Source organism: Lolium perenne, chromosome 4 (genome assembly GCF_019359855.2).
Source record: "Lolium perenne isolate Kyuss_39 chromosome 4, Kyuss_2.0, whole genome shotgun sequence".
Taxonomy (NCBI): domain Eukaryota; kingdom Viridiplantae; phylum Streptophyta; class Magnoliopsida; order Poales; family Poaceae; genus Lolium; species Lolium perenne.
In genome coordinates this window covers 348,197,967-348,209,912 of record NC_067247.2, presented here as the reverse complement: position 1 = coordinate 348,209,912, position 11,946 = coordinate 348,197,967, and positions in this window count along the sequence as shown.

Sequence of the window (11,946 nt, the reverse complement as noted above, 5' to 3'; positions counted from 1 at the left end):
TTGAGTTTGAACAACAAGGAAGACGGTGTAGAGTCCTATAATGTTTTCAATATGTCTTTTATGTGAGTTTTGCTGCACCGGTTTATCCTTGTGTTTGTTTCAAATAAACCTTGCTAGCCAAAACCTTGTATCGAGAGGGAATACTTCTCATGCATCCAAATCCTTGAGCCAACCACTATGCCATTTGTGTCCACCATACCTACCTACTACATGGTATTTCTCCGCCATTCCAAAGTAAATTGCTTGAGTGCTACCTTTAAATTTCCATTCTTCACCTTTACAATATATAGCTCATGGGACAAATAGCTTAAAAACTATTGTGGTATTGAATATGTACTTATGCACTTTATCTCTTATTAAGTTGCTCGTTGTGCGATAACCATGTGTCGTGGTATCGTCACGGCATATGCCATAGGGTGGCTAATCGAAGTGGTTCCTGAGAGATCTCACGGCGGTATCCGGATGCGGGTATGGGGACGAGTGACACGGCGACGTACCCAGGTTCGAGGCCCTCCGATAGAGGTAAAACCTCTACTCCTGCTAGAGTGTATATGATGATCACACAATACAATGGTGCTCCTAGAGCTGTGTCCGGCTGCTCCTGGGAGGCTAAGGGAGACGATGGTCTCTCTCACAGGGCAGCGCTAAGGGTGGAATGAAGTAAGAATGATCGATCCCCTGCACGAGAGGGGGTAGTGCGGCTTATATAGGCGCCGACACTTTACATATAAGACCCTATAGTCTACTGGCCGGCTTGGCCGGCTCCGGCTTCCGCTCCTTCCCGAGGCGGTGACGTCAGGAGCCGTTGAGGCATCGTGGCCTGTCCCATCCGGCTGCCAAGGTCAGCGGTATGGAGAGGAGGTGTCCCTGTCGCCGTCAGCCATCAGAGCGCACGGATCGTCGTAAGCCATGATGGCCTGTCCGGCGCGTGGCACTATTGCTCCACAGTGCCCCGCGCTTTACGGAAGATGAAGTCAGCGTGGACTTTGGGAACCCGGATCACCAACCCGGTTCCTTCTAGTGCAAGACTCGTCAGCCTCGAGTCGGTCTGAGGTACAAACCCCCAGTCGGATATGGCTTGTAGAAGCCGGCCCAGCTACAGCATTGGTGGCCGTAGCCAGGCCGACTAGGACCTAGAGCCAGCCGGCTTCCGGACCAGCCGGCCACGGCGCCAGCCGGCTGCTCCTCAGCCGGCCTTTGCCGCGAGCCGGCCAGTGGCCAGCCGGCTGCTCCGCGTCCATTGCCCTACCCGGGGTCTTCCCCCGACATTAGCCCCCGAAGCTGGCAAGGTCCTGCGTTTAGAAGGACCTAGGCAGGTTTTCCTGGCTTCTTGAATATACTTGACGGCACTTGGAGGGGCCGACTGAGAATTTCCATTCAGCCGGCTACGCCCTCATCCGGCTCGTTCCTGCCGGCTGCTTCTAACCGGCCGCTATTTACACTTATGCAGCTTTTGCTTTCTCGCAAGTTTTGGTGGTGTCTCCGCCTTGCTGGATGACTTTTGGTCCGAGTTGAACTTATTGTCCGGCTCCGGCTTGCGGCGCGCCGGAGTCTCCGCCGCCTCGGGTCCTGCACCCGACTTGACCGGTCTGACGCCTGGGCTCTGCCGCCGGTTCGTCTGGTCACATCAATGTCCCCTCCGGATTCGATGCGGTCGTGGGCGACGTGGTGTGGCGGTTTCTGGTAACGGTAGCGGTCGTGGGGGGAGTTAATGCGCAGAAGATCCGGGCGACGTGGCCACGATCGCCACTTGGAGGCTAACCGTCCGCCGCGGTCGGCTATAAATGCCGCGGGGGAGGGCATCGAGGCGGCCACTTGCCTCACTTCGTCTTCCTCACGCTCCCGCTCCTCTCGCTCTATTCTTCGCGCTCGAGCCCGCTGCTGCTGCTCCGGCGAGCGCCTCCCGCTGGCGAACTCCGGCGAGCGAATCTCCACCGATCCGCCGCCGCTACTCCGTCGAGCCGGCGCCACGGGGCCCCGCGTTTCAACGGAGCGTCCTCCGCCGCCGTCGTCGCCGCCGCCGTCGCAAGGTTCTTCCTCGCCTTTTCGCCTTTCGTGGTCATCTTCCTCTTCTTCCTCGACGATGGCCTCCGCCAGCGGATCGTGGAGGGGCTCGTACATGCGGGAGGACGACATCGAGCGGCTGGTGCGCCTCCGCCAAATCCCGCGGTCGGTGGTCACGCGGGTGCCCGGCGAGGAGACGGAGCCCGAGCCGGAGCCCGGCGAGCGCGTCGTCTTCGGCGCGCATCTCGATCGCGGGCTGGGCCTGCCGGCCTCCACCTTGTTCCGGCAGTTCCTCAACAACTTTGGCCTGCAGCCGCACCACCTGCCGGCCAACGCCTGCATCCTCCTCAGCTGCTACGTGGCCTTCATGGAGGCCTACGCCGGCTTGTGGCCGGATATTGACTTCTGGAGCCGGCTGTTCTACCTCAAGGCCCAAACCACTGAGGGCCGCCTGCGGGCCTGCGGCGCCGCCTCGATCTACACCCGGCCGGGTACGCCTTTCCCCAAAATCCCCACCGTTGACTCGGTGAAGAATTGGCAGATGTCGTTCTTCTACGTGCGCAACGAGGGCCAGCTCGTCGACCGGATCAACTTGCCGGAGTTCAACCCGGCTCCTCCAGTCGTCCGGATCAACTGGAGCTACAACGCCCGCACGGCGGACCCGGACGCTGAAGTGAATCAGCTCTGGGATTTCCTGGGGGCGGCCGTCTCGAACGGGCTGACCGCCGAGGACCTCCTCTGCACCATCGCCGAGCGCCGGGTGCTGCCGCTCCAAATGCGCACCCACAAAATCGGGCATATGTCCGGCCGGTTCGACCCGAACCGGACGTCCAAGGCGCTGCTCTCCAAGGCCCAGGTGGCCAGCCGGGTGAATAACATCACCAAGGCGAACATGCTGGACGAATGGAACTACGGGCTGGCGCCCCACGACAGGGACCACCAACCCGAACGGGTAAGCTTCGTGTTTTCGCCGGCTTCCGGTTTGCGGCTGCGAGGCCGACTTCCTTTTGCTTCTGCCGACTTCCGGCTTGTTGTTTGCTCATGTTTTCTGTTTTTCTAGCTCTTTGAGCGCCAGAACGTCGAGGACGGCGACCCGGCGACGAGGAGGTGGACGCCGGACCACGTCGATCCGGCTGACCAAGCCGGCGACCAGGCCGGCGACGACGACCTGCTGCAGGCGCCTGATCTAGGCGGCCAGGGGGAGCACAATCCGCCCCCTTCACCGGAGCAGCAGGAGGACGAGGAGCTGGCGACGTCCGCCACGGGGCCAATCCCCGCCGTGCCTCTGCGCACGAGGCCGCCAAGCAACACGGCGACTTCGGCGCCCAAGGGGAAGAAGCGGGCCAGCGAGACCCGCTCTACTGCCGCCTTGGAGGCGAAGGCGAAGAAACTCCGCCGGCAGTAGCCAAAGAAGGTTCCGGAGCAGGCCGGGTGAGCTCTCTTTCTCTTTCTTGTTTGATTCCTTTTCTTTCCTTACTCTATATGCTTATCTTCTCCTTGTTTGTCCGGCTAGGGCCCCCATCAAGTTTGCCCAGGGCGGCGGCTCCCGGCAGACTCCGCGCGTTGTGTCGCCGCCTCCGCGCCAAAGGAGGGAGCCGACGCCGCAGCCTCCATCGCTCGCTCCTACGCCGCCGCCGCCTGCGGGTACTCCGCCTCCCGCAGGGGCGCCTTCCTTCGCCGTGCCGCTGGCCTCAGCGCCTGATCGCGGCACGCGGGCCGAGCCGACGCGGCAGCCGACGCTGGATGACATGTTCCCGCGCCGGACTCGCTTCCGGACCCAGCTGCTGGGGCCGGCCAGGCATGCCGCCTTCGACCGGAGCCGGGCCGGCAGGACTGCACCGCCCGCGACCGGAGCCGAGCCGGGCCAAGCGTGGTGGTGCTGGATGAGAGCCCGGAGGGGCACCTCAGGCGCCGGAGACGGCTGCGCCGGCTGGGCCATCTGCTGCGCCCGGAGCGCCGCCACCGCCGGAGCCGATGACGGAGGAGCCGGCCAGGCAGGAGCCGGCGAGGGATGAACCGGCGCGCACGGAGGGCGCTGACTCGCGCGCGCTGGTGAGGACTGGAGCCCCATCGGCGCCGCAGCAGGGCCTGCACGTGGCCAAGGGCGCACTGCTTCTGCATGTGCCGTCCGCCTCTGACTCCAGCCTTGGCTCGGCTGGCACTATGGAGCAGGCGTGGCTCCGCGCCGACTCCTACGAGGTGACCAGCCGGGAGGGGAACCCCGGCCAAGCATCGGTGGAGATGTTCTTCTCCAGCCTGCATGCCAACCTCAAGGCCAGGGCTGCTGAGGCCGCGGCCAACGTCGCCAAGGTGGAGGAGGCCGGCAAGGTAAGCTTCATCTGTTTTTTGATTTGGTTATCATCCTGGTAGCCCTCCGAGGCATGGGCCGGCTGCTTGGAGCCGGCACGGGTTTCGCCTAGCTGACTGATTTTCTTTTTTCCTTAGGCTGTGATGGATCGGCGCACCACTCTGTACAATCGTGCCGTGACCCACTACCACAAGGCCAAGCTGGACCGGGCCGACTTGGCTCGCGAGCTGGAGGCCGTCAAGGGTAAGATCTTGCTTCTTCCGACTCGATGTCTTCTTTCTTTTTAGTCTTGGTTGGCTGACGTTCCTTTCCGGCTGCCTTGCAGTTGAAGCCGCCAAGGTCCCGCGGCTGGAGGCGGATCTCCGGGCTGCTCGCGCCCAGTGCGCCGAGAGCGAGGAGGCGGGCCGATCTGCAGCCGCCAAGCTCAAGGTGGCTGAGGGGGAGCTGACGTGGCTGCGCCTGCTGGAGCAGAACCATCTCACTGAGCTCGCCTCCCTTAGGACGGCGGAGAAGGAGAAGGTGGAGGATCTGAGCCGACGGCTGACTGAGGTGGAGAAGCAGCGACTTGCGCTGCAGGAGGAGGTCACCACCAAGTCCACGGAGCTGACGGCTACCGCCAAGCGCTGGACGGACGAGATTGGCGCGCTTGATCGTGGCTTGTCGGGTGAGTGCATCTCTATGTTCCTTTCCCTTTGCCGGCTTTCGGCTGTCGGCTGCCGACTATCGTTGGCAGCCGGCAGCAGAAACTCTGATTTCTTCGCTGTCTTCGTCTTTGAGCTGGGGGCAGTCGGTTCTTGCCGGCTGCCGCCGGGCTTTTCCTTTTGTCTTAGGACTTCGAAAATTTGCATTTTTCAGCTTATTTCGGCTTCGATGATTTCTGACTTGCTTCTTCTTGCAGCGGCCTTCCCGGAGACGCAGGATGCGGCGCTAGCAGCCGTTGGCGTTGCACGCGATGCCAGGAGGCGGACGACTGGCGAGGGCAGCTCTGAATACTTCACCATGGAGGACTATATGGCGTCCATGGCTGCCCGCGTCGAGCCCATCACCAAGCTTGGCTGGGAGCTCCGGAAGGCGGCTGAGGAGCTGGTGCCGATGCTGTGGCCCGCGGAGGCGGTGCCGCAAGATATCTCCAACCTCGTCTCCTTGATGGAGCGGGCGCCGGATCGCTTCCTCGACTGGAAGGAGTCGGCCACGCGCGCTGGTGCCTACATGGCGCTATCCTTCGTCCTCTCCTGGTACAACGAGGTGGACCTGGGGCAGCTCGAGTTCCGGCGAGCCGGCGTGGAGGACAAGCTCCCAGCCGAACACAAGACCGCCCGTCTTGCCCGAGCCAGCGCCATCGCCGACTTCGTCGACAAGGGCGTCTTCGTCGCGGACCCGAACCCTCCATCCGATGAGGACTATATGGAAGATGAGGAGGCGGAGGACGCGCCCGAAGACGACCCGGCAGCCGGCTCCGCTGACGTTCCTCCGGCTGGTCCTTCTCCAGCCGCTGCTTAGTTTACCTGTTTCTGTTGCTGCTTTTGCCAAGACAGTTTATTAAATCCCCGGGATGCCGGGTGCATATGTATGAATATTATCGTCCTTTCGTTATGTCACACTTTAATGTGTTTGTTAATCATTTGTGTGCCGGGTTGCTTTCTTTCGACTCGTTCGCTTTTTCCCATCCGCCCCACTCTTTGGCTGTGCTCTTGCCGGTCGTACGTCCGACTTGCGATCCGTCGCCGGATCAAGAGCGGGCCGCGGGGTGAGGCCGACAGTATTTTAGTCGAACGAGCTGAATTCGGTAATCCGGCAATTTTATGAAAAGTTGCAAGTCAACTCGCTTTTACTCTTTCCCTTAGTCGTTTTTCGCGTGCCGGCTCCCTAGGCCTTACTCCCGCCAGCCGGACAGCCGGGTTGCGGTCTGTAGCTGGATCGGAAGCCGGCTGTCGGAAACCGGATCACGTTACTGAGCCGACCGCGTGAGAGGGTTCAAGCCAATTGGCGAAACAAGGTAGAGTACGCGAAAAACTTGTCGGAAACGGTGCTCTTGGCGCGTGCTTTTTCATAGCTTACAAAAGGGATACAAGGGATACATACATTCCTGCTCTCATGTGTAAAATGGGCGGAGTAAGTTGACATTCCAGGGACGTTTAGTCTCCTCGTCAGCCTTGTCCGGCTTGTTTTTCTTAGCCTCTTGGGCATCTATGAGATAGTAGGAATCGTTGCCTACTGCCTTGCTCACGATGAAGGGACCCTCCCATGGGGATGACAGTTTATGCTGTCCGGCTGTCCGCTGGATCAGCCGGAGCACTAGGTATCCTTCTCGGAATGCTAAGAGCTGGACCTTCCGGCTGTGATAGCGTCGGAGGCTCTGCTGGTAGATAGTAGATCTGGACGCAGCCAACAGCCGGGCTTCTTCGACCAAGTCGACTCCATCTTCGCGAGCTTCTTTGGCTTCGGCTTCAGTGTACAGTTTGATCCTTGGCGCGTCGTGCTCGATATCAGTCGGCAAGACGGCTTCGGCCCCGTATACGAGGAAGAATGGTGTGAAGCCGACTGAGCGGTTTGTCATTGTGCGCAGGCTCCATAGCACATTGGGCAGTTCTTCGATCCAGCAGCTGGCTGCTCGCTCAAGCGGCTCCACCAGCCGGGGCCGGATGCCGGCTAGGACTAAGCCGTTAGCCTTGTCCACTTGTCCGTTGGACTCTGGGTGCGCCACAGAAGATAGGGCCATCCGGATCCCCATTTCCCCGCAATAGCGAGAGAAGATGCCTTGGGAGAAGTTGCTGCCGTTGTCGGTGATGATGCTGTGGGGGTAGCCGAATCTCACAATGATTTCCTTGAGGAATGTGACGGCTGTGGAGCCGTCCAGCTTCTTGATTGGCTTGGCTTCGATCCACTTGGTGAATTTGTCAATCATCACCAAGAGATGTGTCATGCCGCCTAGCGCTGTTTTGAACGGACCCACCATATCCAAGCCCCATACGGCAAATGGCCATGTGATGGGGATGGTCTTCAAGGCGGAAGCCGGCTGGTGTCTCTTCTTTGCGAAGCGCTGACAGCCGTTGCACTTCTTCACCAACTCTTCTGCGTCTCTGAGTGCAGTCGGCCAGTAAAAACCGTGCCGGAAGGCTTTGGCCACTATGGCTCTGGATGAGGCGTGATGTCCGCACTCCCCTTGGTGGATTTCCCGTAGGAGTTCAATCCCTTCAGCCGGCTCGACGCACCGCTGGAACACCCCACTTACGCTGCGTTTGTACAGCTGGTGGTTGATGATCGTATAGGCCTTGGCCCTTCTCTCAATCTGCCTGGCCTGGACTCTATCATCAGGCAGCACACCGCCGGTGAGGTAGGAGAGGAATTCTTGTGCCCATGAAGGTACGCATCTTATCTCGAATACGCTGACCAACAGGGCCTCCTGCATGGGAGCTTCCGGATTCGACTGCATGGTCGCCGGGTTCGGCTTGCTAGCCGGCGGGTTCGGCTTGCTAGCCCCCGAGTTTGGCGATGAAGCCCCCGGGTTGGACTGAGAAGTCCCCGGGTTCGGCATGGTAGCCGGCGGGTTTGGCTTTGAAGCCCCCGACTTGGGCGATGAAGCCCCCGGGTTCGACTAAGCAGCCCCCGGGTCAGCCGGCACGAATATTGAATCCGAGTCCGGTGACGGTATGATGGACGGCTTCTTGAGAACCGCCAAGGTGATGCCCGGCGGAATGGCTTGCCGGGTTGAGCCAATCTTGGACAAGGCGTCAGCCGCCTCGTTGTTTGCTCGTGGCACGTGGTGGAATTCGCAGCCGTCGAAGAAGCCGGATAGCTGCTGGACATGGAAGCGGTATGAGGCCATGTTGGCGTCCTTCGCGTCCCAGTCGCCAGATGCTTGTTGTATGACCAAGTCGGAGTCGCCGAAGCAGAGTATGCGACGCACGCCAATCTCCTTGGCCAGCTTCAGCCCATGGATGAGCGCTTCATATTCTGCCACATTGTTGGATGCGGCGAAGTGGATCTGCAGGACGTAGTCCAGCCGGTCTCCCTTGGGAGAGGTGATGACGATGCCGGCTCCCAAGCCGTTGCGCATCTTCGAGCCGTCGAAGTGCATCTTCCAGTGTGTGGAATCCGGCACAGGTGGCAGGTATTGCATCTCGGCCCAGTCGACGAAGAAGTCCGCGAGGATCTGCGACTTGATGGCTGTGCGTGGCTCGTAGAGGATGGTGTGGGCGGCTAGCTCCAGGGCCCACTTGGCAACCCGGCCGTTGGCATCCTTGCTGCCGATGATTTCCGCCAAGGGCGCTGTGGCAACCACCTTGATGGGGTGCTCTTGGAAGTAGTGCTTGAGCTTCTTGGCCGCCATGTAGACGCCGTAGGTGACCTTCTGGTAGTGGGGGTAGTTTTGCTTCGACTGGGAGAGCACTTCGCTAAGGTAATAGACTGGGCGCTGGACCAGCTGCTCCCTGCCATCTTCTTTGCGCTCCACCACCAGGACAACGCTAACCACTCGATTGGTGGCTGCGATGTACAACAGCATCGGCTCCATTGAAGCCAGCGTTGCAAGGATTGGCGCGGTTGAGAGCATGCGCTTCAAGTCACGGAAGGCTTCATCCGCCTGTGGTGACCAGACGAACTTGTCCACCTTCTTCATCAATTGATACAGGGCTAGTGCCTTCTCCCCCAGCCGGCTGACGAAGCGGCTCAAGGAAGCCAGGCAGCCAGCGAATTTCTGGACGTCCTTGAGGCACTGCGGCAGTTCCATCTTCTCCAGGGCACTGATCTTCTCTGGGTTGGCTTCGATCCCTCGCTGAGAGACGAGGTAGCCAAGGAGCTGGCCAGACGGCACGCCGAATGTGCACTTGGCCGGGTTGAGCTTCATCCGAAATCTTCTCAGATTGGTGAAGGTTTCTCTTAGGTCATCAAGGAGGGTAGTCGTCTCCTTGGTCTTTACAACGACATCATCCACGTATGCGTGAACGTTTCTGCCGATTTGATCCTGCAAGCATTTTTGCATGCACCTTTGGTAGGTGGCGCTTGTATTTTTCAAGCCGAACGGCATAGTCGTGTAGCAGTAAGCCCCATACGGGGTAATGAACGAAGTCTTTATTTGATCAGCCGGATTCAAAGGAATCTGGTGGTAGCCTGAATAGGCATCTAGGAAAGACAACAGTTCACAGCCGGCAGTCGAGTCTATAACTTGATCTATGTGCGGCAGGGGGAAGGGGTCCTTCGGGCACGCCTTGTTGAGGCTGGTGTAGTCGATACACATGCGCCAGGAGCCGTTCTTCTTCAAAACCAGGACCAGGTTCGCCAACCAGTCCGGGTGCAGCACTTCCATGATGAAGCCGGCTGCTAGCAGCCGGGCGATTTCTTCACCGATGGCCTTCCTTCGTTCTTCGGCGAAGTGCCTGAGAGGCTGCTTCACCGGCTTGGCTTCAGGCCGGACGTGGAGGTGGTGCTCAGCCAACTCCCTCGGCACACCCGGCATGTCTCTTGGAGTCCATGCGAAGATGTCCCGATTCTCACGGAGGAAGCTGGTGAGCTCGCTTTCCTATTTCTTGCTCAAGCCGGCACCGATGGTGACGTACTTGTCCGGCTGCGCCGGGTCCAGCAGGATCTTCTTGGTGTTGTCGGCCGGCTGGAAGTGAGTCGTCCCAGCCGGGTTGCCTGCAGCCGGCATGTCTGTCTGCGCAGCCTTGGCGAGGGCGACGGCGTCGTGGATGAGCTGCTTCTCGGTGGCGATGACCAGCGTCTGGGCCATCTTGGAGCTCTGCGTGGCGCAGTCCATGGAGCGGCGATAGTCGCCGGCTATGGTGATGACCCCCTTGGGGCCAGGCAGCTTCATCTTCAGGTACCCGTAGTGGGGCACCGCCATGAACTTGGTCAGGGCCGGCCTGCCCAGGAGCGCGTGGTACGGACTCACGAGATCCACCACCTCGAACTCGATTCTCTCGGTGCGGAAGTGGTCCGGCTTCCCGAACATCACCTCCAGCGTGATCCGGCCGATCGGCTGGCAGCAGTGGCCTGGCACGATGCCATGGAAGACGGTGGGGGTGGGGCGCAACTCGGCCTCCTGGATGCCCAGCTTGCGGGCGGTGTCGCGGTAGAGGATGTTGATGCTGCTGCCCCCGTCGATGAGGACGCGCGAGAAGCGCACGCTGCGCCGGGTTGTGCCGATGGTGGGGTCAAGGACCATGGCGTAGCTGCCCGGCTTCGGCAGGACAGCCGGTGTGTCGCGGCGATCAAAAGTGATGGCCTGCTCTGACCAGTTTAGGTACTGGGGGACCGGCGGTATGACCGCGTTGACCTCGAGGGAATGGCTCTGCTGGCTCGTCTTGTCCTCGGGCTCGGAGGTGAAGATGATGTAGGTAGCATCTTCGGCCAGATATCGGCCGCCATGGTGCACTTGGTTAGCCTCGTGGTGCTCGAGGTTGGCGTTCTCTGCGCCGGCTTGGCCACCCGGCCCGCCGGCTGGTGGAGGCGGGGGTGGAGGTGGGAGAGGTTCACCGCTTGTCAGCCGCTTCATGAAGTGGCAGTCGCGGGTGGTGTGGTTGGAGGGGTTCTTGCCGCTGTGGTACTTGCACGGCGAGTCGAGCATCTGCTCGAAGGTGTACTTCGGCTTCCACTGCCGGTCTTGCTTCTGGCGGCGGCTGCCGCCTGCCGCGTTGTCTGCCACGGCGGCTACGTGGGCGGAGCCGTACCGGCGGTCCGGCTGGTCGCTGTGACGCTTGCCGCGGTAGTTGTCTCGCCGGCTGCCATGAGAGGCGCCCTCGGCCGGCTTGTTGTTGTCCCGCCTGGCGGGGGCCGGTGAAATGTCAGCCGGCGCCTTGCCGGCTTCCTCAGCCAGCGCGTACTTGTCGGCGATGGCCATCAAGGCGGCCATCGACTTGGGGTCGCTGTGGCGTAGCTTGTGCCACAACATGGTGTTGGGCCGACAGCCTCCCATGAAGAAGCTGATGGCCTGGATCTCGTGCACGCCCTCGCAGGAGTTGCGCATCTCGCACCAGCGCGTTAGGTACGCGCGATCCGTCTCGTCGGGGCCCTGCTTACACATCTCCAGCTGTTGGGGCCGGCCCGGCCGACGGTAAGTGCCGGTGAAGTTGCTGATGAAGGCTGCTTCGAAGTCCAGCCAGCCGTTTATGCTGCCGGCTGGCAGGTTGTTGAGCCATGTGCGGGCGGAGCTGACCAGCATGAGGGGGGAGTAGCGCACAGCCCAGCGCTTGTTGCCTTTGGCGATGCCGACTGCGGTGGAGTAGTCCTGCAGCCAGTCCTCCGGCTTGGCAGTGCCGTCGTACTTGGGGGTGTCGCGGGGGAGCACGAAGCCGTCGAGCATGGGCTCGTTGGCGATGCAGGGCCCGAAGCACTTTGGGTCGGCTGGAGCTTCTTCTTCCGCAATGCGGGATTCGACCAGCCGGTCGAGGCGATCTCGGGCGTCGGCGGGCTCGATGCGCGGGCCCAGCCGGGAGCGTGCCGGCTGGCGTGCGCCGCTTGCTTCTGGAGCCGGCCGGTGCTGGCGGCGGGGCTCGGAGTCTTGCTCCTGGTTCCGGCTTGGAGGAGGCCGGCTGCGGCTGCTGCCGCCCGGCTGGTGGCTCGGCCGGCTCGAGCTTGCGTGCGTGGCCCGGGAGTCACGGTGCCGGCTCGGTGCTGGGGAGGCGGACTCGGCCGTG